Genomic DNA, 27,531 nt, shown 5'->3' on the forward strand with positions numbered 1-27,531 from the left:
TTTTCTTTTGTTTATTTTTTTGTGTGCGCGACACGATGGGCACCACTGGGTCCAGTGGATCACTTTCCAGGGCTATCTGGAATGGTGCTCGAAACCTTTGCAGTCTCAGTCAGAGATGGGAATGCTACCACAAAGCCTCCCGTTCACTCCCTTCTTCTGATATTATACAAAATTAGTACATGAATACTTAACACATTCTTAGTATGCTCCATTGGACAGAGGAAGCTCATAGCAAAACATTAATATCTATAAACTAACATTGCATGTGGTGGTCCCCAGGCCTAGATGCCTTAAATTGTTCAATTATATTCTTTATTTCTTTGGTCTATGGCATAGACAACAGCTATTCACCAACTATCCATCACAAGTTTGAAAATTTAACCATGCTTGATTTTCGGAGCACAGGACAGGGATTTTTAAAACTTGATTATGTGGAAAAGTGAGCATCACACAAATGTTTACAATCAGGACATCTCAAACTGCTTATTTCAATTATTTAAATTTAGAGTTTCAAAACATTCGTCAACTAAAGAATTTATGGCCAGATTTTGCTAAACTTACCCAATAATAAATAAATACCTTTCAATCCAGTTAATTACAAATTGCATGATTCAAAGTCTTGCAATATTCTGCATTTAACACAAGTGTATGTTTGGATAGGAATGGTAATTCATCATAATGTCAGAGACAATAAATCCAAAAAAGTGCTATTCTCACTGCACGATTACTGACCTAGGATAAATAACATTTCCTCTGTCAAGACAACATAACATAACCTCTCATCATCAGAAGAAACTCTTATAAAAATCAAACACTTATAAAGAATTGTGATTAATGTTAAAACTCTGATTTGGTCTATCCAATCAGTCAATTTTAACAATATTACTTAAACACTGAAATGTTGATAACATAATTAGGAACACTGGTCCAGAAGAATTACTGAGCCTGAGAATTAATATTGACTTAGCACAGTACTTATCTTCACTGATGATAATTCCTTCCATAGTAAATCCTTATTGTCCAGATAATGTCAACAGCAATAACTTTTTAAATGATTCAAAAATCAACAGAAACGGTCAGTGCAAAATGAAAGGAAGTCAATGGTTTGACTTTTCAAAGGCACCTGACGGGTTAATAACCCTTGTTATTAACATAGATAAATTCTGCAACAATTCCTTTGCAAACATCTCAGAATATGGGGATTATTTTGTGTGGCTGTAGAAAGGTTTTTTTGTCCTGCACTCTTCAGGACATTACACAAGAATACCAATATAGGGGGAAGACATCAATTTATACTGTATGTGAAGAGAGTGCTGATTGGTTGGCAAGTAGATTCTGATTGGTAGAGGCATTGCCATGGAGAATGTACCAGTGATGGTGACTGACAGTTAGCTGCCAAGCAGTGTTTGAAATTTAAACCAGGCATCTTGACCCTGATTGGTCAAGGAAGTTCCCTGAGCAATGAGTCAGTGAGTGGCTGTCACTTATTTTGTTTAGCCCAAACAGGCGCAATGTGTGTACATGTTCTTTCTGTCTGCAAAGCTGAGGGCCCTGTGTATTATTATATGTAGCTTCCAGTACAGGCAAATGCACCACACTGAGAGCTGAGGGTTATTTAGCAAATGTTGTCCAATTGCAGAATCACATCTAAATGTTGGACAGTTGATGCAATCATCCCAGATTTGTATTAAATTCGGTAGTGGGCGGGAAAAACAATGTTTTACCTGTCAGCCACAATGGCAGCTTTTCACGCCATCTCGTCCCAAACCCACCACATTAATTATGCATTCTTGGGATACACGATTGGGGGCAGCTTCCGATTCGTCTGCTGCACCGTCACCTCGCCACTTCATCACACTGGGCACCACATTTGAAGTTCAGCCGTGCTCAGTGCTTCCAGCCCGGGACTGCAGCAAAGAAGACATGGCCCCGAAAGGCAAAAAAGACTACAGCACTTCTTTTAACCATTGTCTACTCCTGTTCATTTGAAGTCAATTATTTCAAATTACTGAGGTATTTGATTTCTTTTAGGACAAGGAATACTTTGAATCCAAAGAAGTAGACTATAGTTGTGCTGACATTGCCAATCCTTGTACATCATCTGATCTCAGCAAAACTCAGGAACAACTGACCCAGACTGTAGTTTGTTGCTTGTTCACATTTAATCCCTACTGTATGAGTTTCACATGCAGAGGAAGACTTTTCCAATTCAGCAAAGTTTTCACTTTGTGACACTCTTCACTTCCATAAGGCAATAAATTCTCATTCTTCTTCAGATACAGCTTCTATATTTTACTTGTATGTGCATTTTGCCAAAAGGAGTGAATCAATACTGAATGACTAGGCTCATTCATATTTCTTATACTAAATGTATAAACAATGATATTCAAAGGGAGCTGGTGCTTTAAATCCAGCTTGCCATTATATTTTTAACACGACTGGATGTTTAAATGGTTCCAATTAGGGGAGAGCAGTAAACATTCATAGGTAAAAGTCATCCCACATGACACTGTTTGGTAATCAATTGACTCATTGGCAGATGTTGCTTGCCATTACCACAGTCATGACAAATTGGTTTGTCCTATGTTTGGAGGATATGTACTAATTTCCTCAAAATGACTAAAGTCTATTTCCTCCATGCGGTCTTTGTGTTAAACATTCAAAGTTAGCATTTGAAGCTGCAAACAGCAAAACTACAATGGCTTATGATTGGCGGCTACATGTCAAAGATGTGAGATAGCCCCGAATACACACAAAGTTGCCATTTTAAAAATTCTTACATGAAATTATAATTTTAGTTTGTCTTCCAACTTGGCTATTGAAAAGTTTATCTTTCCTTATTGTGTCTAGTGACACCAATATACTAACAAAAATTGCTCTTATTTATTTATTTATGAGGCGTGGGTATCTTGATGGCCAGTATTTCTTGCCCATCCTTAATTACACTTGAGAAGGTGGTGATGAGCTGCCTTCTTAAACTGCTGCCATCTGTGTGGTGCAGGTATTCCGATAGTATTTTTAGGGAGGGTGTTCCAGGATTTTGATCCATAAGCGATGAAGGAATGGTGATATTTTTCCAAGTCAGGTAATATGACTTTGAGGTGGTGGTGTTCCCAGGCATCTGCTGCCAATTGTCTTTCTAGGTTGTGGGGATTGCAGTTTGTAAGGTGCTATCAAAGAAGCTTTGGCGAGTTGCAGTTCTGTGACACAGGACTCTGTGCTCTACGGGCTGTTCCCAGGGACACACACCGAGACAAACATCAACTGCAGCTGGAGGATCATCAACTCGGTGAAAGACGTGCTTTGGTCTGCCCGAAACTTGTTGGTCTTCCAGCACAAAGAGTTGTCCCCGACCGATTGTTGCGGACTGGCACAATCCAAAGTCCAGGACTACGTGCTGAGGGACGCACTAAAGCTTGGGGCAGCTGCCGCAAAGGCACAATGGGGAAGGGTCGCTGTCTAAGACCTTTCTACCACAGCGCACCGAGAGACTGGGAACTGTTTAGAGCCCCTCGGGCTGTACAGATCAAAATGAAAGGCTGTAAATGATTGTAATATTGTTTGTACTGATGCACCTGGTGATACATTTTGTAAAAGTTTAACCTGGATTGTACCCTTGTAATGTTGTTTTTGAAATGGTTTGGAATGTGATTGAAGATATTTTATGAATAAAGTATATTTTTACAAAAAAAAAGCTTTGGCGAGTTGCTGCAGTGCATCTTGTAAATGGCACACACACTGCAGCCACTGTGTGTCGGTGGTGAAGGAGTTAATGTTTAATATTGTGGATGGGGTGTCAATCCAGTCAGCTGCTCTATCCTGGATGGTATCAAAATTCCTGAATGTTGTTTGAGCTGCACTCGCCCAGGCAATTGGAGTGTATTTTATCTTACCTGTTTTGTTGATGATAGAAAGGCTTTGAGAAGTTCAGAGTTGAGTTACTCACCAAACAAATTCTGGTCTCTGATTTGTTCTTGTAGCCATAGGATTTATGTGGCTGGCCCTGTTATGTTTCTGGACAGTTGTGGCTCAAGAATGTTGATAGTGGGGCTTTCAGAAACGATAATGTTGTCACTGTCAAGGGAAGGTGGTTAGACTCTCTTTTGATGCAAATGGTCATTGACTGACAATTATGTGGCACAACTATTAACTGTCATTGAAGTCCAAGCCTTAATATTGACAAGGTCTTCCCTGTATGCAGGCACAGACTGCTTCAGTATCTGAGAATGGAACTGGATGCTATACAATCTTTAGGAAACATCCCAGCTCTGACTTTATATTGGAGGAGAAGTAATTTATGAAGCAGCTGGAGATGGTTTAGCCTGAGACACTGCTCTGAGGAACTCCTGCAATGATGTCCTTGTCGACCTCCAACAACCACAACCATCTTCTTTTGTGTTGGGTAAGACTCCACTCAGTGGAGAGCTTCATCCTGATTCCCATTAACTTAAATTTTACTAGAGCTCCTTGGGTGCCATGCATGGTTAAATGCTGCTTTGACATCAAGGAAAGTCACTCTTACCTCACCACTTGAGTTCAGCTCTTTTGTCCATGTTTGTTACCAAGGTTGTGAACAGTGTGATTTAGCCTCAGGCAGTTGATGCTGAGTCAAATGTTAATTTAAATCTGAGACAAACAGATTTATTATAACCGAAGGTAACAAGAGATATTGGAAAAGGTGAGTATATGGAGTTAGGTCACAGATCAACAATGATTTAATAGACTGATTGAGTGGTAATTGGCCAGGTTGGATTTATAGGACATATGCCCCTGTGCAATTTTCATATCGGTGCCAGTGTTGTAACTGTACTGAAACAGCTTGGCTAGAGGCATAGGTAGTTCTAGAGCAAAAGTCACCACAGCTGGAATTTGGTCAAGGCTTAAAAAAAAGCCTTTGTTGTATCTAGTGCACTCAGCCTCTTCTTGATATCGCACGGAGTCAATCGAATTGGCTGAAGATTGGCATCTGTGATGTAGTGGTACTACCAAGCTACTGAACCACTCTTGTGCTGTTTCATATCATGTGACAGGAAGTGTGAAAAGTTTTAAATGATTATAATGCTAATGGTTACTTCCCAACCTTTTTAAAACACTTTTTCCAACAACAATTTGCATCTTTCTAGTACCTCATACAAAAAAATATCTCTGACTGCTTTACAAGAGAGTAAAGAGAATGCATAAGAACATAAGAATATAAGAAATAGGAGCAGGAGTAGGCCATTCAGCCCCTCAAGCCTGCCCCGCCATTCAATAAGATCATGGCTGATCTGCCCCAGGCCTCAGCTCCTCTTTCATGCCAGTTCCTCATAGCCCTCAGCTCCCCTTTGTTTCAAAAATCTATCTACCTCCTCTTTAAATACTTTCAGTGATCTAGCCTCCACAACTGTATGACGTTGAGAATTCCAGACATTCACTACCTTCTGAGAGAAGAAATTCCTTCACATCTCAATTTTAAATAAGTGCCCACTTATTCTGTGACTATGTCCCCTATTTCGAGATTACCCCACTAGTGGAAACATCTTCTCAACATCTACCCTGTCAAGCCCCCTCAGAATCTTGTACATTTCAATAAGACATGCCTCATTCTTCTAAATTTTAATGAATAAAGGCCTAACCTGGTTAGCCGTTCTTGATAAGTCAACCCCTTCATCCCAGGAATCAGCTTAGTGAATCTTTTTTGAACTGCCTCCAATGTCAGTATATCCTTTCTTAAGTATGGGGATCAAAACTGTACACAGTACTCCAGGTACGTAGGATGAACAGTTGATGAAGGGCAAGGTCAAAAGGTGGGTCAAAGAGGTTTTTAAAAGGCTTTGAAGGGGAAGACAAGTAACAAGATGAAGTGGTTCTTGGACTGAGTTTTAAAACATTGACTGAAGGACTGGACATTGATGGTGAAGCAGAGAAATGAGGAGTAACTAATAATATAGCGTCAAAGGAATGGAGAACATGGGCTGGAATGTACAACTGGCAGCAATCATGAAGATTGGCGGATGTGACATGGTATTTGCTAACAATCTGTACTTCATCAAACAATACAACACTGATTTAGAGGAAGGAATGAAGAATTATATATCCATCTTTACAGATTACAGTGAATTAGGAGTCACAGTAAATTGTATCAATGGAAGCTAGAAATTACAAAAGGACAAGAGTGGATGAAGTGAGTTGGCAAATCTTTGCAGGAGAAGTACACTGAGGGGAAATTTCAGATCATTGTCTTTAGATGGAAGAAAACAAATCACAACACATTCTTAATGATGAGAGATTAGGGACAGTAATGGAGCATAGAGATTTAGGTGTATATGTGCATAAAAGCTCATGCACAGATACAAAACATATTCAAAAAGAATAATTGAAATTTTGGCTGTATTCCAATTCCCTTGAGAAAAAAGTGAAGGAAGTCATAATTCAATTGCACAAAGCTTTGGTCAGACCCCATCTGAAGTATTGCACTTAGTTTTGGGCATCATACTTCTGGAATGATATATCGGTCTTGGAGAGGATGTAATAAAGATTAATCATAATGATACCAAGGCAAAGCACTTACTCTGAGCAAAACGTTAAACAGAATGAAAAGTAATGAGAGAGTGAATTCTACAATTCAAATCATGCTAAGGGAGTTTTCTATTTCACTAATTCCGTTGATAGTGAAAATTCTGACCAGCAAAGTTCATGCAGGAACATTCTAAGTCATTTTAAGTGCTCATTTCAAACAGTCATTAATCAGCGAGTTAATATAAGTAAGTTCACAGGAACATGCTAGACAAGGAAGTCAGTAAACGTGTAAAAGATGCTTTGTTACAAATCATACTTTTGTCCAACTTGAATATTTAATCAGGCAATAAGATAATAATCCATAAAAATACTTTCAGAATTATGCATTCTAACCACATTCTTGCACAGACCTATCTACTACAACAATCTGAGACTGTAAAATGTGTATAACACTGCTGTAAGTTGATTCAAATTTTCACAAACCATACCCCTCATACTGTACTGGAGTACAAGTCTCCCCACAGAACTGTGAAACATTTTATGAAGGATGGTAATTCTCATTTCATTTTCTCTGTGAGAAAGATCCTGGCACATCTATAAAGTCTTGTGTTATTACCACAGCATGGAGACAAATCATGAAAAAAAATCAATATGACATAATAAAAAGACAGTTTGAATGAACAGCAGTTCCTCAATCGCTGGAGTTTAACTAAGGCTACATTCACTGCTATAGTAAAAGAGTAAATTCAGCCTGAATTCAGAGCAGAGTTTGACCTGACACTGGAGTGAAGTGGAGTGACACTCCCTAATGGATGCAATTTTAGTCTACTTCCTTTTGGAGTAATTTCAGGTTTTGACACACAATTTGCATTCAAAGTCAAGGCAACATTGTCGAAACTTTGCACTGACTGTAAACTTGTGAATGCACCATAACAAACTGCTCAAGTTTGGTAATAATTTGTTGTTGGTTTTCTTGGCTTAATTTCTCCAGTTTCCTCCAATTCAGATGCAAATCGCCGGTCCCGCCTGCCAAGGGACCGGAAATTCCTGCACAAAGTCAACAGACTTTAGGCTGATCCATCAAATTTTCTGTCCTGCCCATGACAATTCCCACTGTGGGCGGGAATGGAAAATCCCGGGGTCGTGTTAGATCTACAACAACAAAGGCCTGAATTTCACTGGCCCCCCAGGTGGTGAAAATGGAGGCAGAGGGCTGGTAAAATAGTGAAGAACCAAGTAGAAGCAGCTCCCTGATGCCATCCTGTCACCAGTGAAGATTCCCGGTAGCGGGTGGCAGGCAGGCTGGGGTGTGGATCTGCTGGCCACCTCCATGAAGCAGGCAGCTGATTTAAAAAATTAAGGCCCCAAATAGGGGTCATTAAGTGGGGGCTACCAGTGGCAGGGTGGCCCCCACTACATAGGAAGGCTGCCAGCTTCAAAGAAGCCCACGCTCTGCAGCCGTCTGCGGGGGGTGGGGGGCGGCATTGCCCAGAGTGAGGTCTCTGGGCAGGAAAGGCAGCCCTGGATAGGTGTGAGGGAATATAAGTAACAGATTAAAACAAAATACCAAAACATCAACTTCACAAAATAGTGAAAAAGTGGAATAGGGCTCTTTGGTGGAATTCTGGAGCATCCCATGAATTAGGTCTCGTTGTACTGGAGGATCTTTGTGTACCTGTGATTTACACTGTGTAGTGTCACTGCAATGCATTTAATTGCCAGAACTTCGTAAATATTTTAAGAAAACAAAGCTGAAGCAAAAATCAGGAAGTATAAGAAATTGATAAGACAAGGAAATGGAGGCTTAAGGGGAAACTTCCCTGTCTGGGCGCCCAACAGGAGCAGAATGCCTGACATATACTGCATCAGTCACTAAAGAGGATCCCATAATATTTTTTTGACCTGGATTTGGATGACATGGCTTATATCTGCCCTGACTGGATGTGTACTTGAAAATCGGGCAGGATAGATTAGTCCAGATGCATTCAAGAATATCCGAGGGGCGGGGTGAGGATATTAATGATTCAGCATTAAAATGGCTTGTTCCTCCATTAACCTCTCACTTCATGTAAACTCTGTTAAGCCACAAACATAGCCATTACCTTGATATTATGATACTGCCATCTCACATGCCTGACTACTCCCATGCTTTCTATCACAGATAAGACCATCTCTGACCAATTCCTTCTATCTCCTGCTCCCCACATCCCGTAACCCCTTTCCATCTCTACTTCCTTCAGTGACCGCTTCTGGAAAAACTATCCCCCATGGCACTTTTGAATTCTCAATTCCCAACTCCAGCTTTCCTATGGCCATGCCACTTCTACAGCTGTCAATCTGCTCAACCTCTCCATCACCTACAAAAAAATTTTCCTGAATCAATCTCTTGTTCTCTCCCATATTGAACATTCTTCCTGCTATCTTCACTTCCTCAAGTCTAAGAGACACAGGCTTGTGTGTATCTTGTACCAAATCAGTTGAGTTATCCATCACCAGATGTGGGTGGATCACATCAAGCACCATTGGATCTCCCTTCCTCCTGCCAAAACTATTACTGCTCCACGATTATACTGACAACCTAAAATAACTCCTGACTCTCTTCTCTGTGAGGAACAATTCTTTTAAACCCTTATCCTAAGCTCTCTCCACTCTTGCATCCATACTGAGTATTTTGAGTTAATGGATTTCATTGTCACTAAGATTGAGCCAAGTCATTCAGCTGCCTTTCCTGTCCACCCCCCACTTCCTCTTCCCCACCAGGCAAAACCTGCCCCAGACTTTCCACTGCGCGAGTCTTTCTCTACTTTCTCCCATATTTTCCCTGATGCCTTATCTAGTCCATTCCCATTAAATGACTCACCACCCACTTCTCTTTATGGCCCCCATGCTGAGTGACACGGTAAACTCCTTACTTTCCTCAAGTACCATTTCCTTCCCCTCCTTTAAAACTCTTGTCATCACCAGCTTCCTTATAAAATCAACTGTTAACACCATCATCCATGAAAATTATTGCCCCATCTCACACCCTTTTTTTTCTCCAAAGTCCTTGAACGTGTTGACACCTCCCAAATCCATGCCCATCCCTGTACCACCATGCTTGAATCTCTCCAACACTGAAAGAGCTGTAATCAAAGTCACTAATGATATTCTCTGTAAATGTGTTGCAGTTTCCCTCCTCATCCTCCTCCATTTTTGACGTGGACCATCCACCAATGTCTTTCAATCATTGTTCAGCCAATGGACTTGCCCTCTTACCTAGCCAGTCATCCCCAGCAATAGCTACCCTTCCTGCTCCTATTCAGTGTTTCTAATCTACTTCAGGCTGATCTCATCCATTGTACCAGGCAAATTTCACTTTATCCCAAACCCTACTGCCCATATTTTAGCCCATACCAAATTCCACTCACCCTTCCCCCTAATGTCATTGGCTCTTGATCCTCCAATACCTCCAATTTAAAATCCTCATTCTCACGTTTCATTTTTTATGGCTTTATCCTTTCTATATTCAACCTGCTGTGACCAACTATACCCCTTCCCCACCAGAACTCTCCATTCCTCTGATTATCCTCCCCTTCATCTCACTTTAGTTGCTGTGCTTTCAGCTGCCTAGGCCCCTCTGCTAACTCTTCCATGTCTGTCTTCTCCCTTATTGCTGAAAAAATAGTCGAAGCTTTTCATCTTGCACTCATCAGAACAATTCACAAGAGAATACCAACGTCAGGGGAAATAACATATTTATACTGTATGAGAAGATAGTGCTGATTGGTTGGCAAGTAGACTCTGATTGGTAGAGATGTTGCCATGGAGAATGCACCACTTGATTGTGGCTGACAGTTAACTGCCAAGCAATGTTTGAAATTTAATCCAGGAAGCTTGACTCTGATTGGTCAAGACATTGCTATGGGGAATTAACCAGTGAATGGCTGTCACTTATTTTGTTTAGCTGAAACAGATGCAATGTGTGTACATGTTCTTTCTGTCTGCAAAGAACAGGGCCTTGAGTATTAATATATGTAGCTCCCAGTACACACAAATGTGCAACACTATGAGCCTGACAGGCAATCTTAAATTGGTTGTCAGCATAATTTTTAGCACACTGAGGATTATTTAGCAAATGTTGTCCAATCGTGGAATCACATCTAATGTTGGACACTGTGTTTTGAGATTTGCAAGCATGGGCTGGTTAGGTATGATCCATAAAAACAAAAAACTACTGCGGATGCTGGAAATCCAAAACAAAAAGAGAATTACCTGGAAAAATTCAGCAGGTCTGGCAGCATCGGCGGAGAAGATCTCCGCCAATGCTGCCAGACCTGCTGAGTTTTTCCAGGTAATTCTGTTTTTGTTTAGGTATGATCCATACCTTGCCCATTGCGAACAGCGGAAGGGACATACTGCTTGATACAATCTCCTTTAAAGCCTATTCAACCCTATTCAAGACCCTCCTCAAGACTCACTTCCTTGGTGAGCCTTACATCAGTGGTAGGGAAATTATTGGAGAAGATTCTTCGTGACAGGATTTACTACCATTTGGAAGTAAATGAGCGTATTAGTGAGAGGCAGCATGGTTTTGTGAAGGGGAGGTCGTGTCTCACAAACTTGATCGAGCTTTTTGAGGAAGTGACAAAGATGATCAACGATGTAAGGACAGTGGATGTTATATACATGGATTTCAGTATGGCCTTTGACAAGGTCCCTCATGGCAGACTGGTACAGAAGGTAAAGTCGCACGGGATCAGAGGTGAACTGGCAAGATGGATACAGAATTGACTTGGTCATAGAAGACAGAGGGTAGCAGTGGAAGGGTGCTTTTCTGAATGGAGAGCTGCGACTAGTGGAGTTCCGCAGGGATCAGTGCTGGGACCTTTGCTGTTTGTAGTATACATAAATGATTTGGAGGAAAATGTAACTGGGCTAATTAGTAAGTTTGAAGATGACACTAAGGTTGGAGGGGTTGCAGATAGTGAAGAGGATTGTCAAAGGATACAACGGGATATAGATCGTTTGGAGACTTGAGTGGAGAAATGGCAGATGGAATTTAATCCGGACAAATGCGAGGTAATGCATTTTGGAAGGTCTAATACAGGCAGGAATTATAAGGTAAATGGCAGAATTCTTAAGTGCATTGATGGGCAGAGGGATCTGGGTGTACAGGTCCACAGGTCACTGAAAGTGGCAACGCAGGTGGATAAGGTAGTCAGGAAGGCATATGGCATGCTTGCCTTCATTGGCAGGGGTATTGAGTATAAAAGCTGGGAAGTCATGCTGCAGCTGTGTAGAACCTTGGTTAGGCCACACTTGGAATATTGCGTGCAATTCTGGTCGCTACATTACCAGAAGGATATGGAGGCGTTGGAGAGGGTGCAGAGGAGGTTTACCAGGATGCTGCCTGGTCTGGAGGTTATTAGCTATGAGGAGAGATTGGAGAAACTCGGATTGTTCTCACTAGAGCGTCGGAGATTGAGGGGCGACATGATAGAAGTTTACAAAATTATGAGTGGCATGGGCAGAGTAGATAGTCAGAAGCTTTTTCCCAGGGTGGAAGAGTCAATTACTAGGGGATATAGATTTAAGGTGAGAGGAGAAAACTATAGAGGAGATGTGCGGGGCAAGTTTTTTACGCAGAGGGTAGTGAGTGTCTGGAATTCACTGCCAGAGGAGGTGGTGGAAGCAGGTACGATAGTGGTGTTTAAAAGGCAGCTTGACGAGCACATGAATAGGATGGGAATAGAGGGATATGGACCCCGGAAGTGCAAAATGTTTTAGTTGACAGGCAATATGATCGGCGCAGGCTTGGAGGGCTGAAGGGCCTGTTCCTGTGCTGTACTTTTCTTTGTTCTTGACCAAAGATTTGATCACCTCTCTAGATAACTCGATTGACTTGCTGGCTAATTAAGCTTCTGTGAAGCACCATGGAACTTTTTCCTCCATTAAAGGTGTGATTTAAATCAAGGCTTTGTTGTCATGTGCAAGATGATTGAACACCAAAAATGGCTCTCTCTCCTGGTGACAACAACATGTCAAAACTCTCCCAAATTATTATAAGCACAACTTGTTAAAATAAAACAACAAATTGAATTAGTTATGATCTTAGTTTTGCACAAAAACCGACTTCTGCATTTGTACACTGCAGAGCCTGTTGAATACTCCTGCTAGTTGGAAAGGAGAAGTGACCCTTGTTCCAAGAGGAAGTTATGAAGTGACTTCCTTTTTCAAGGATATAATACATTCTAAGAACTATGCACTTTTGTTATTTAGATTGTGTAGCTTCTTACCCAAAATTGCAATCAGGTAAACAGGATTTAATATTGTTACAACCAGGCATCCAGCCGGGCCGAATGGCCATCCCCGCTTTTCCCTTTCCTCATTTAATTGCAGTAAGTTTTTTAGTTCGAAATTATATACTTGCCAATTCAGTGAGTATGTAGCTGTTTAGGTGCTGTAACCTCAAAAAAAATATTAGGGCAGGTTTTCTTGAATTTAACAAAGAAAGAGGTTAGCTTTATTATATTTAAACCCATCTAAGCAAAATAGTAAAATACACTTCGACTTTCACATACACACAAATACAAATTATAAATAGGGAAGGACAGGTTGGTCAAATTAGAGTCCATAAAAAGTATGAGGAATTGTTATGAAGATGTGCTTGTTTCAAATAGTGATTATTAATCCATTGGCTGGAAATTTGGAATTAAACTTTGAAGAACAGACTTTAAGAACAGGCTCAAAAGGATGACCGGAAATCACAGCCAAAAAATGGCTGCCCGAATTTGCATCACTATGCACTGCACATTCCACTTCATTGGAATGGGGACACTGGGTCTGTGAAGGCCCCACCAGAGACAATAAGCCCCTGTCATTAACAAGGCATTAAGACAAGCAACTGAGATTCAACTGTTGGAGATGGGACTTTAAGTCTAATCACTTGGTCCATGAGACAATGGCTAAGGTAACTTTGCAAACATGAGTCTCTCCAACAGTGGAGAGAGCAAGTCAGATGACCAGTAAACCTCTTTTGTGCGTTCGAAAAGACACATTTTGTTGAGAGTTGATTCTGCAATGCTGACGAACTGAGGACAAGCAATTGAAACTGTTGAGCTTTGCTGTTTCCCTCTCTCTCCCTTTCTCTCCAGCCTTCCTGGTAAACTGTGAGCCCTGTTTGCTGATTGAGACCAACCAGAGGCATATCTACTGCAACCAGAGACCTTTTAAAACTGAAATTCTGCTCAACACCACTGTCTCCAGAGGAACAATCAATTTAACAGGCAACAACTTTAAATCAAAGCATCAGGACCACCGAAGGATCATCTGACCAGCAGAGTTACCGAGCCACTGACTATATATTCCTTTTACTTATGACTCTAATTTGATGAACCTATCCTTCCTCACTTTGTAATCTGTATTTGGGTGTGGGGGCCCTCCAAGTGTGTGTATGGCCAAAATTTTCCATTTGGCGGGCGGGCGGAGCAGGAGCGGACACGGGCCCGATCGGCACCCGCGACCACGGCCGCACCGCCATTTTGCGCGGGCGGGCCAATTAAGGCCCGCTCAGCGCATTTCCAACTCCAGTGGATAGCGGGAGTGTGCGGGTGGCAGCGGGCATGTGCAGACCACTGGGTCCAATGGCAACCCGGCAGCCTGTTTAAAGGAAGGCCTGGCAGCCTCCTGTAAGCTGTTCGCAATGGCCACCTGGAGATCCAACCGCAGGGGGTCTGTTCAGCAGGGCACTCTGGAGGGAAAGGCACAGGAGCAGACCAGGCTGCAGGGTCTGTCACAGGAGCAGGGCCAGGCTGCAGGGTCTGCCACAGGAGCAGGCCAGGCCGCAGGGTCTGCCACAGGAGCAGGGCAGGCTGCAGGGTCTGCCACAGGAGCAGGGCCAGGCCGCAGGGTCTGTCCCAGGAGCAGGGCCAGGCTGCAGGGTCTGTCCCAGGAGCAGGGCAGGCTGCAGGGTCTGCCACAGGAGCAGGGCCAGGCTGCAGGGTCTGCCACAGGAGCAGGGCCAGGCTGCAGGGTCTGCCACAGGAGCAGGGCAGGCTGCAGGGTCCTCCACAGGAGCAGGCCAGGCTGCAGGCTAGGCCAGCGGGGGGCCAGTGTACCCCTCGTTTTTCTGATGACTGCCTTGCTGCCCTCCTCGAGGATGTGGCAGCACGGCGGGTGCCGCTGGTTCCCCAGGGTGGGAGAAGGAGACCCCCCCCCACAGGACCAACCGTGCCTGGGAGGAGGTGGTGGAGGTGGTGAGCTCCCGCGACGTATCCAGTGCCGTAAGCACTTCAACGATTTGTTGCGCTCTGGAAGGGTGAGTACCAGATGCATTGGGCATTTAACCCAGCAGGTAGTCTTAACCTTTGAGGCCCGCCCCCCCCTCTAAGTCTTACTGTCGTGACTGCATTGAATCATGTTGGGCATTTCTCGTACGCTGGGTGGGCAAGCATGCTTACTTCAGCCTGAGTGGTTCATGAGGAGATGGGTTCTCCCTGCACCATGTGTTGCTCTTAGTCACACATGACTAGTCCTGGGGCAACCTGCAGAAGATGCAGCTAAGCGCATACTCAGAACGCCAACACATGTCCTCTTCATGGTGAAGAGATTGTGGAAGGGGAGCCCCAAGCTCTCGTTGCCAAGAGCCATCTGCTGCCCTCGACACTGCACCTAGTTGCACCTCCTTGCCATGGGAGCTAAGACCGTGTGTTTCTTAAAGTGATGGATACAGAATGTGTCCAAGGTGGCCACTGAGGGGGGGAGGGGGGGTTGTTTGAGAGCAGGTGTACTATCTTTGTGTGACTGATCAGCAGTAACATGGAGAGGAGGCACTGGAGGCCTGATATGGGCCACTGTGGTCGGGGTGCAGCGTGCGTGTGCAGAGTCCATGTGCGATTATCCGCAATGAATGGTCTTCTCTGTTTTTCAGGAGAAGAATGCTCACAATGCCAGTGAGCGTTCGAGGACTGGAGGCGGCCAGGCCCAGCTGATGATTTTGAGCCGATTCAAGCAGAAGACCCTGGAGCTTGAGAGGTGCAATGCGCCCAGGTCTACAGGTGTCGGTGAGGCTGGGGTGGAGCCAGCTATTTGAGGTCAACAGTGGCATCTGCTCTGTCTTCCCACCATCCATAGCACTGATGATTGTTTGAATCATTATTGTAGCAACACTGCTCATTCACAGACTGATAGAGCCAGACGTGTGGGTCACAGACAAAGGTCCCTCGGCCCTTCGAAGATGCGCATGTCAAGCACCTTCCAAAGTCGCCTTATCCCATTTCTGACCATTATCCCCATGGCCTTGTACACCATGGCATCGCTACTGCACATCCAAATACTTATTACATCTTAGGAGGGTTTCTGTGTCCACCACCCTTTCAGGCTGTGCATCCCACATTACTGTGTGCAAAAGTTCCTCATCACCTCACCTGTAAACCTCATGCCGCTTACCTTAAATCAATGCCACCAGGTTACCCATCCCTCCGCCAAGGGGAAAAGTTCCTTTCTGTCGACCCTATCTATGTCCCTCATAATGTTATAAAACTCAATAATGTCACCCCTCAATCTCCTCTGCTCCAGGGGAAATATCCCCAGTCTATGCTATGTCTTCTCATAACTCCAACTCTCCAGCCCAGCATGCATCCTGGTTAGCGACCTCTGCACTCTCTCCACTCCAATCACATCCCTCCCATGAAGCGCAGATCACAACTGCACACAGAACTATAGCTGCTACCTCAGCAGCATTTTCTGCACTTGCAACATGACCTCCCTGTTCCAATATTCTATTCCTCGGCTAATAAAGGCAAGTATGGCATTTACATTCTTAAACGCCTAACGGTACTACTTTAACGGGCCTATCGACATGCCCAGCAAGGTCCCTCTGATCCTCCTTACTTTCCACGGTCCTACCATTCCTCGTGTATTCCCTTGTTTCTCCTGCCCATGTGCATCACCTCACATTTATCCACATAACATTCCAACTGGCATTCCTTAGGCCATCTGACCAGCCCGTCTGTATCCATCTGTAACGTTTGGGTCTCCTCCTGACTATTTGTCACCCCACCAATATTCCTCTCCGTAGGTTCTGGTAGGTTGAGTGCATAACGAGCCCGGGGGAAAGGGATGAAGTGTGTCACTGTGTGGACGCTAACTGCTCCACTGTCCTTGTTATTTTCAACATCATCAAAGCCCGTCGACCAGGATTGATTGCAGGTGCCCCCTCTCACACCTGAGGGGCCTCAATTGTCACCTGCGTCACACTATATCTGTGAGGCAGGCACCAGCGCAGATACTAGCACATCGGTGGGAATTGCAACATCGGCTAGTGTCCCAGGGCACAGTGGAGAGGGCACTTCACAATCGCTGGAGGAGCTGGCAGAGACAGAAAGTGCCGATGGAGCCAGCAGCCGGAGGACTGCAGGGGACCAGACACATGCTGAGTCGGGCCGTGATGATGAGCCTCTGGAGTCGTCCGCCATGCAGCAGCTACAGGAAATGTGGCCGGGTGTGCAGGAGCATCTGGGAGTGTTGCATGAGTGTATGCTTCACTTGGTGTCCGTGGTGGAGGAGTCCACGCAGAGCATGAGTGATGCCATGAGCCTCATGTCAGAGTGTCATGCTTCCTCCATGGAGAGAGTGGCAAATCTCATGGAGAGGGGCTTCCAGGAGAACAAGCAGCTTCTCCTGGGGTTACGCTCGGACCTGCAAACCCTCACAGCACCAGTGGCCACAGCTGGTCATTGCCAATGTGGGAGGTGGTGTGGGCTTCAAGCTTCCATCGATGGTAAGCAGGGAGGTCCGGGGCGACCTCATGTTGGCGCAGCAACTGCCTGTCGTATCTGCGGGCTCCTCTCACGGTGCTCCGGATGTGGGCACCAGCTGCTCCGCCCCTCTCCCAGTGACCGTTTCATCGGGTGAGGCTGCGACGACTGGGGAGATGCCAGCTGTGGAACTGGCAGATCCCTCCCAGGCGGGGCCAGCACAGGCTCCACGGGCCAGAGGACTTCCGCCAAGGTCATCGAGGCCAGCAGGACAGCAGAGTCAGCAAACTGTCTCAGAAGCCACTCCGAGCGATGGGGGCGACACCAAGACGTAGCACCCATAAATGTTAGCATAAGGCACCTTAGGCACACCATGGGTTTCCCACTGGTGCTTTTGTGTTGGCCCGAGATTAGGGAATTGTTATTTGTTTATGGTTGAAGAACATTTTGCTTTCATTTTGTGCGACTATATGACGGAGAAAATTAAATCCAGATGTGTTACCATGGCTGAGGTGGCTCCTTTGTGCTGCATTTGTATGCTTTACAGACATGTCATGAGTGTTTGAGTGGACATTGAGGTTTATGTCCAAAACCCTTAGTTGCAGCTGATGAAGTGGCAGATCACAGAATCACACAGTGCAGAAGAGGCCCTTCGGCCCATCGAGTCTGCACCGACATGTGAGAAACACCTGACCTACCTACCTAATCCCATTTACCAGCACTTGGCCCATAGCTTTGAAAGTTATGATGTGCCAAGTGTTCATCCAGGTACTTTTTAAAGGTTGTGAGGCAACCCGCATCCACCACCCTCCCAGGCAGCACATTCCAGACCGTCACCACCCTCTGGGTAAAAATGTTTTTCCTCACATCCCCCCTAAACCTCCTGCCCCTCACCTTGAACTTGTGTCCCCTTGTGACTGACCCTTCAACTAAGGGGAACAGCTGCTCTCTATCCACCCTGTCCATGCCCCTCATAATCTTATACACCTCGATCAGGTCGCCCCTCAGTCTTCTCTGCTCCAACGAAAACAACCCAAGTCTATCCAACCTCTCTTCATAACTTAAATGTTTCATCCCAGGCAACATCCTGGTGAATCTCCTCTGCACCCCCTCCAATGCAATCACATCCTTCCTATAATGTGGTGACCAGAACTGCACACAGTACTCCAGCTGTGGCCCCACCAAGGTTCTATACAACTCCAACATGACCTTCCTACTTTTGTAATCTATGCCTCGATTGATAAAAGCAAGTGTCCCATATGCCTTTTTCACCACCCCACTAACATGCCCCTCCGCCTTCAGAGATCTATGGACACACACGCCAAGGTCCCTTTGTTCCTCAGGACTTCCTAATGTCATGCCGTTCATTGAATACTTCCTTGTCAAATTACTCCTTCCAAGATGTATCACCTCACACTTTTCAGGGTTAAATTCCATCTGCCACTTATCTGCCCATTTGACTGTCCCGTCTATATCTTCCTGTAGCCCAAGACACTCAACGTCACTGTTAACCATCCGATGTAGCACTTAAGTGCCGAGTATGGAAGCGCCAGGCAAGGCTGGTCCTCCTGATCCATTTGTGTGGAGCTAGCTGAAGGTTCGTTGGATTAAAGCCTCCCAGGTGTCCCTGCCTCCTTGGTGTCATGCCAGGTCAGCGTTTAGCCCCTTATCATTCCCCCGTGTTTCCTCATCCTCAGAATCAGTGCTGGACTCATCGTGTGCAGCCGCATCCACTGCATCAACGTCTTCATCGTCCACTGCGTCCCCCCTTTCCAGCACAAGATTGTGGAGAGCGCAGCAGCAACCAGTATCACCAAGACGCAATCTGGGGGGGTACTGGAATGCGCCCCCTGAGCGGTCCAGGCATCGGAAGCGTATCTTGAGAAGACCAAAGGCTCTCTCCATCATAGCCCTTGTGGAGGCGTGGCTCCTATTGTAACGCTGCTCAGCCTCTGTTCTTGGATGGCGGAGAGGCGTCATGAGCCACCTTCTGAGGGGATAACCCTTGTCACCCAGCAGCCATCCATCCAGCCGAGCCGGAACACTGAAGAGCCCCGGCACCTGGGAGTGTCTGAGGATGTAGGCGTCGTGGGAGCTGTCTGGGTACCTTGCACAGACTTGTAGAATCTGCATCCTGTGATCACACACTATCTGCACATTCATGGAGTGGGAGCCCTTCCTGTTGACGAAGGCACCGGGCTCACCTGCTGGCGCCTTGATGGCCGCATGTGTACAGTCTATTGCACCCTGGACGCGGGGGAAGCCAGCAATGGTCGCGAAGCCTCTGGCTCGCTGTGCCTGACTTGCCTGGTCTCAGCGGAAGTGGATGAAGGTCAATGCATGTCTGAACAGAGCGTCTGTAACCTGCTTGATACAAGTGTGGACAGCTGATTGGGAGACACCGCAAAGATCACCCACCGAACCCTGGAAGGAGCCAGAGGCATAGAAGTTGAGGGCAACTGTGACCTTCAGAGCCACTGGCATGGGGTGTCCGCTCACACAGTTAGGGGAAATCTCAGGGCCAATCATCGGACAGATGTAGTTGACTGTCTCCCTTGACAGTCGGAGCCTCCTTTGGCACTGCACCTCAGTCATATTGAGGTAGCTGCTTCTCCGCCTGTATTCCCTGGCAGCAGGATAGTGGCGTCCTCTGCGGCCCCTTCCACCTTGGACAACCTCTTGGCCCTGCACCCCTTGTGCCTGCGCCTGTCCTCCCAAAGGTGGCTCCCCTGGAGGCTGATTGTCCACTCCTGGCCTCCTCCTTATTCTATCCCTCCCTTCCTCCTCAGAGGAGCTGCCTTCAGTGGACATGTCAGAACCCGATTTAACAGATCAAGATATCCTGATGTACAGAGCAGTTGTCATCTTCACACTCCTGTACTGCAATGAGACCTGGACTGTGTATCAGTGACACATTAGAGTGCTAGAGAAATTCCATCTGCAACACCTCTGCCACACCCTGCAGATTCAAAGGGAGGACTGTCGAACAAATGCTGAATGCTCCACAACATTCAGGTAAAACTCCTACAAAATCAACTTCGATGGACTGGACACAGTGTGGGTGGCCAAAAGCTGTCCCCAAAAACAGGTCCTGTTTTCTCAACTCTCAAATATTCAAGGTTCCAGGGGAGGACAAAGAAAACGCTTTAAGGACACCCTGCAGGTCTCCTTGAAGTGCAGCAGCATTGACATTAATGACTGGGAGGAACTTGCTACCAATCATTTAGAAAGGCAACAACTTGTTCATTAACTGCATTACACTTTGAGTCACAGTATCTTTTGAGGCAGAGCAGCAGCAAAGGAAAGAAAAGAAAGCAAATCCTACACTCCAGGTCCCGCTACCTCATGGGACATCCTGTGGGTCAAGAATGAGCCTGTTAAGTCACATGGAGACCCTTGGCTGAAACTCATGACACCCAATAGATATCATCCTCTAATTGAGGGACAGCCAATGAGACGCCGCTGCTAACCCACCCCCTACAGTGACAAACACCAACACAAATTCCACCAGGTTAGTTATTGAGGTGCAAGAAGGATTACAGGTTGGAGCACAGAACAGGTGTGAGGAAGAGAAAGTTCACATGAAACTGGAGGAAAGGTAACTTGCTGAAGAGGTTTCTACATTTGTAAAGCAGATAAACAGTTGCCAGTGCCCTAAACATGCTCCCTCCCAGACGCTGCACTAAGTTTACAGTCAAATGCTACTAACATGCCTTGTAAGCCAATACTATTCAATTGTGCCAAATGCGAATAGACCTCCATTGGCAACTTTGCATAGCCCAGCATGTTTCTTTCTCATCTGGGAGGCCAGATTAAGGTATCCTTTAGCTGCTGAGCCCAAAAATTTGAAATACAAAGCACCTGCCTACAAACATAATTGGTTAGTTCGGTGTCAGTAGTTCAGTGTACCAAACAACCTGCACACACAGGGACATCTACAAAGACATCCATAATTCATATCTTTGTATGAGTGTCTGATCAAGCTGGTAGATCACCATGGAGAGCACCATCACTACAGAGCCCCCCTTAGTCAAGGTTCTAAAATCAGGAATAAATCTCGTCATGCCTGCTTTGTCTGAGGCTTTGAACACCTTGGGCCTTAACCTACAAATCTGTCTTGTCTGGATTCCCCTTGGTGGCGAACCAAATCCAACGGCAATTTGCCAACCTGTCTAATGATCTATTCTCAAAAATGCAATGAAGGAATGTTCAGAATCAGGGGAAGGGCATGAGCTCACACAGATGATGGAGCTATCGTTCAGGATGAAGTCATTAATTACGGTGTGGCCCTAAGTAAATTGCTCTTGAAGAAAGTCAGCATGAATATGACAGGTCAAATGGCCTCTTTCAGTGCTGTAACCATTCCATGATTCCATGATTCAGCCACCTACTCAAGTAACTCCCAAGGTGTCACATTGCATAGGCCCAGGCAGTTGCTGCATCAATATCCAAGCTACCTATAGCTTCAAGATATAGCAACTGGCTCTGCAAAGGAAGACCGGAAGGAGGAGGGCTGCTTGCAGAAAGCCTTGCTCTGCTTATGGGATCAGGCTGAACCTCAGTGAAATTAGTGGAAGAGAAGATTGAGATTCACACAAGATGCAGTCACAAATATGCAACATTGTCATAACATCAACAGGACCTGCAACCCATAGACACAACTGTCGCTGCTTTTCAAATGGTGGTTCAAGTAGCCACAGCTCTGGATCCTATCCATCAGGGTCATTTCAGCCTGAAGCTGGACATATCTGGAAAATCAGTCAGGCTGCAGTGTATACCTGCATCAAGCAGGCCTTGGATGCCCTATTTTCAAAGGTTAATGATTTTGTGTTCTCCATGGATGCTAGGAGCCAGAAACAAGAGGGCTTGTCACCTTTGTGAACCACAAAGGGTTTTACTCTCTTGATGTCCAGCTGCTCTTTGACTATTAGCAGCACATTCCAGGTAACTGCTGTGATGCATCTTGCTGCAGTTTAAGATTATTTTTGGCAAGGGGCAACACTGCACAGATTGGCTGCTGGGAAACAGAGATTACAGTCACAACAATAACTTTGTCATACAATGAGGAGAGCTACTTTTGACCACAGGTGGAAGAAGTATTTCCCCCACACGATGAAGGAGAAATACGGTGACCACACAATGTAGAAACATCAGCCTGCAGACTGTTTACCAGAAGCTCACTGGCCATTGCTCCATTCAGAACAAGTCCACCTACCCTCTAAGAAAGAACTTCCATCCCACTTGTCGTGTTCAATAGTTCTGTGTTTCATTATGTGAGTCTGTTTACTACTGATGCACACTGTGCTTGATTAATATGAACTCAGAGAAAAGTAAGCAAATTGTAGAAGCTGCTGAAAGCTAGAGCTGTAAACATGGAGCAGACATTTTAAAAAAGTTATTATAAATAAAGTTTCTACACACATAGAAACTAGTATGTCATCTCTGCATAACTCGGAGTTATAAAATATACAATACCACTGCCTACCTGGCTTTGCTGAGTTCGCACCCACTACGGGTATGACAGGCCAAATGGCTTCTTTCAGTCTGTCGGAGATAGAAACAGTTCCCCAACATCAAATGAAAAGGACAGTGGGTAATTTTAGTTTTGTGCCATAAGGTGAAATGGGCAATCATGAATCAAAAGCCCATTTTACATCTCTGATTTTGAGTTCCATTGACTTCACTTAACTTGAACTCTTTGACCTTATTGTACCACTCCTGTGAGATTCATTTCCCACTAGCTGCAGCATCAGAGTGACAGGCTGCTAATGCTTACACTAAAGCACTGATGAGGCTCATGGTCAATTACCTGAGTGGGCTCAGTAGCAGAATGCAGCACCTCTGCTTCTGCTGGGAAGTCTGGCCCAGCTGGCTTCTGGGCACCATGAAGTGCATTGGCAGGAGAGCAGGAATCCTAACAATGTGAGGTAGAGCAGCATGAGCCACTCACACCACCACTCCCACTATAATGAATTCCCAATTGCTTTATTGGTAATCAGAATAAAGGACATCTATGTTGTGACTGGAGGTAGAGGGGATGGTGGAGCTCAAAACCAGATTAGCACCAGCTTGATCTTCAATCAAAGATGTTAGCGCTGGCACCATAAGATTCCTCTGGCAGAACTTTAAAAGTCTTTTACTACATTGTTAAGTCATAAAGAAATTAAGAAAGATAGGCTTGAGCCTGTCTTACTTAAATAGCACCTTTGACTACCTCAGGACTTCCCAAAGTACTTTACAGCCAATTAAATACTTTTGAAGTGTAATCACTGTTATAACATGGGAAATGTGGGAGCCAATTTGTGCACAGCAAGCTCCCACAAACAGTAATGACCAGCTAATATGTTTCAGTGATGTGGATTGAGGGATGAATATTGGCTGGGACACCAGGAATAGCCCCCCTACTCTTTGAAATAGCTCCATGGAAACATTCATGTCTATCTGAGAAAGCAATGGGACCTTGGTTTAATATCTTATCCAAAAGAAGGCCTTCCCAACAACGTGGCACCCACTAAGTGCGGCACTGTAATATCTATATAGAAGTCTCTTGAGTGGGATTGAACTCACAATCTTGTAAACTGGAGGTGATAGTGCTACCAGCTGAGCCATGGCTGACACAGATAGCATGCCTTTGTTCCCTATATCAACATTTAACAGCACATTGATTTGTTTTTCAACTTAAAGCAACTGTTTTCTCTTTACTCACGCTGTATAAAATCATGTATTAAAGCATTTTGTCCTTAGCCACTGTAGTGCACATTAGAAACAAAATGAGGTGACTCAAATTGTCTCTGGTCACACGCACATGAAAACTTACACCTGCACCATTGTTTTCATTCGTATTTGTATACTTAATTTACATGGGTCTGCAGTTTTATATGATAATTATCTAACTGGCAGATCCTGTATCATGACCTAATTGCAACTTTTGCTATACACTACCAAATTTGTTCATTGGACAAAATCTTCAACAGCCTCTCTGACCTACCTTTTTATTTCTCAGTCTAATTCTGTTGCATAATTTAGCTTCAACTATATTCATCGTCAAAAAAGACTCCCTCTGAACTTGTATCTCACTGCTATGGTCTCTGTTGGCCAGAATAGGGATAACCCTCAGTATTCTTTCCAAATTATCTCTACCTGTGCAGAAACATGTCAACCATTCAAGTAATGACTAACTTCAGCTTTCAAACAGAACACAACGTTGCTTTCATAGATAATCTATAAAATACATTTCTACAGTGATGTTTTAAGTGGAGAATATTTTTCCAATTAGTAGGGATGATATATTGGAATCATGGTCTTGAAATTTGATGCAATCGATCATCAGTTTGCAAACTCCCCTGCCTATAACCATTAGCTTCTTTTACAAAATTAATTTCAAAATCATTTACAATTGATAACCAGAGCTATTTAAATGGGCAGAACAGAGCTTTCCTGTTTGCTTTCTGGTATAACAGGAGTGTTTTCCACCTAAGTTTGAATGTATAATGAGGTTAATTTGTATTTGTGCGGGATTTAAACATTTTCTTCAATTTCTGTTTTTAGTGTAATTTGATTTGTTCACAAGATGAGGGATGTCAGTGTGGAGAATGAATGTGGCCCCTCTCCTCCTCAAGACTTTATAAACCTGATGTTAAGGTCAACTAATTCCCAGTCAGGTACAGTACATGTTGGACAGAAATTTCATGCTTTTCTGCTCTGCCCAAATTATGTGCCTCCATATTGATCTATTTTTTTTTCATTCTTTCATGTGATGTGGGCATCGCTGGCAAGGCCAGCATTTATTACCCATCCCTAATAGCCCTTGGACTAGCCCTTGCTAGGTCATTTCAGAGGGCATTTTAAGAGTTAACCACATTGCTGTGGATCTGGAATCACATGTAGGCCAGACCAGGTAAGGACAGCAGATTTCCTTCCCTAAAGGACATTGGTGAACCAGGTGGGTTTTTACAACATGACAGTTTCATGGTCGCCATTACTGATTCTAACTTTTAATTCCAGGTTTTATTAGAGGAAATTGAATTTAAATTCCACTAGTTGCTGCGGTAGGATTTGAACCCGTATCCCCAGAGCATTAGCCTGGGTCTCCGGATTATTAGTCCAGTGACATTATTACTATGTCACTGTCTCATCCATTAGCTAGATGGCTAGTGTGTGGTTCAGAATAATGTCAACAGTGCAGATTCGATTCCTGTTCTGGCTGACATAGAATTGGGACCTGCCTCCTCACCCTGCCCCTGAGTGGAAGGCAATGACAAACCACCAATGACTACAATGGCTCAGGATGAAGCATCAGCAGACAGTGAGCCAGGGATCAGGCAGGGCACACATGACAGGAGGAATTTTATGGGGGCAGGGCCGTAAAATGCAGTGAGCCATTCAAAAGACCGTAAAATTCCACCCAACATGCCTATCTAGGAAAAATACCCTCCAACAGGTCATCATGTGCCTTTTATAATGCAAGCATAATCCTCTCTATGGCTGCCAAATTTTGTGTGTCACTTAGTGGTGAATTGTAGGTAGCTTGGTGCTATAAATTCATGGGCTACTACTGCTAGGAGTAGTGGCATTATAACTGCATTTAAAAAAAAGAGCAGTTTCCAACACACCGACCCTTCATACCTATAAGTCTTAAATTGGACTTCCTCACATAACTGGACCAATTAGAATTATTGTAGGCAGAGAGATGATATTCTCATCCCTTCAGCCCAGACTGCATTATCATATAGAACCTGGGGTAATGAAAGTAGTTTGCTAATACAGCACACCACTTTCCCCCGCTCTTTTGTCTGAGCCTATTTTATATTGCTTGGTGTTGCAAATCTAAAACTGTGCTTCAAGGTGCCACATTAAGCAACAACATTAATATTTTAAGGGCTAAATATTTTAAGATTTAATTTAACCTAACCTGAAATAATAGTGTTTATAGCACAATGCCTTTTAACTTTCAATTGAATTTTCAAGAAAGTTATTTCAGTGATGTGTTCAAATGGCGCTTTTACATATAATTAGAGATTAGTAGTATACTATGGTGAATAGAAAGTGCTATTTATTGCACCTGATTGCAGCTGGTTGAATACATTTCTGCAACCCCCACCTCACCCCCCCCACCCCAACAAATTGTCATTATTCTATATTTGAATGGTTCACAATGGCAAGAAACTGAAAAGAAGCAATACGCCAAACTTACCTGAAACCTTGAAGACATTAGGAGACTTCCCATTCCCACTCGGTCAGTTCCCTCTAATGCTTTTCTTGACTACAGGGTAGTTTCACACAGTTGTACAGACCCAATGGGCTGGAGTTTAACCACATCCTAGATTAAGATGATATTGAATAAAAAAAATAAGCTGGCACAATGAGATCCAAGTTTTGTAAGTTTGTCTGATACGTATGCAGTTAGAACAAACAGGAACTGAGAACATATATAGCCTCATTTACAGGAAATAGAGGGTGGAGGCTTCTAACCAACGGGGAAAGAGGAGCGGAGTTTACAGTCCTAATCCAATCAGTTTATACTTGCTTTTTATGTGGTGTGAATCCATTTTTGCATTGAGTGTTTTAGTTCACATGATGTGGAATGTTGTTGTGAATATCTTGTGAAATCAAACCTGTGGTTGAAAATTTTTCACTATACTTTGAAAGTACCTCTTCATACAAAAACTCATAACTAAAGAATTTATTAGACCAGGCTTTTAACAGAGGCACTATTATTCATCAGCGGTGCCCTCACAAGGTCCTCCAAATCTGGTGGCAAGAAAGGCAGACCTACAGCAGCGTTCTCTCCCAAGCCAACATGCTCAGCACCAAGGCACTAATCACTCTAAAACAACTCCGCTGGACAGGACATTTGTATGCCTGACACCAGTCTCCCAAAGCAACTGCTCTACTCAGAATTCGGTTGCAACAGATCCCATGTGACAGAGTCTGCAGATCGCGCATTAGACTTATCAGCCATCTTAGAACCCATTAGCCGGGATTTTCCGTGCCTGCCGGCGTCGGGCGTATTCGGTGGCGTGAGCGGACAGCATGGCGCGATCGATTTCCTGATGGCGTGAAATCAGTTCATGATCATCTGCGAACCTGACAGCAATGGCACACTGGAGGAACGTCGGTGGCATGCTGGGTGGATTCTCATGGACATGGCTCTGCTGCAAAGCAGCTCACGGAAGTTGGAAAGTCACCATTGATGTTCACAATGGATGATGGTCAAGGGGGTGGAAGAGGAAGGTCTAGGATCAACTGGGAGAGGAAGAGGTGTCAGTGGGTGAAGTTGGGAAGGGGGAATGTAGGT

General features: G+C 44.5%; 1 protein-coding gene across 1 annotated transcript in view; it reads right to left on the reverse strand.

Moving 5' to 3' along the window:
* Positions 1-26,548, reverse strand: part of pik3r5 (phosphoinositide-3-kinase, regulatory subunit 5) — a 104,361-nt gene extending 77,813 nt beyond the window's left edge. The window contains exon 1 of the mRNA XM_078570880.1: positions 26,428-26,548. The gene's annotated coding sequence lies outside the window, so the exon portion shown is untranslated. The remainder of the gene's footprint in view (positions 1-26,427) is intronic.
* Between the last annotated feature and the right edge of the window lie 983 nt (positions 26,549-27,531).

This window comes from Cetorhinus maximus, chromosome 24 (assembly GCF_964194155.1).
Source record: "Cetorhinus maximus chromosome 24, sCetMax3.hap1.1, whole genome shotgun sequence".
Taxonomy (NCBI): domain Eukaryota; kingdom Metazoa; phylum Chordata; class Chondrichthyes; order Lamniformes; family Cetorhinidae; genus Cetorhinus; species Cetorhinus maximus.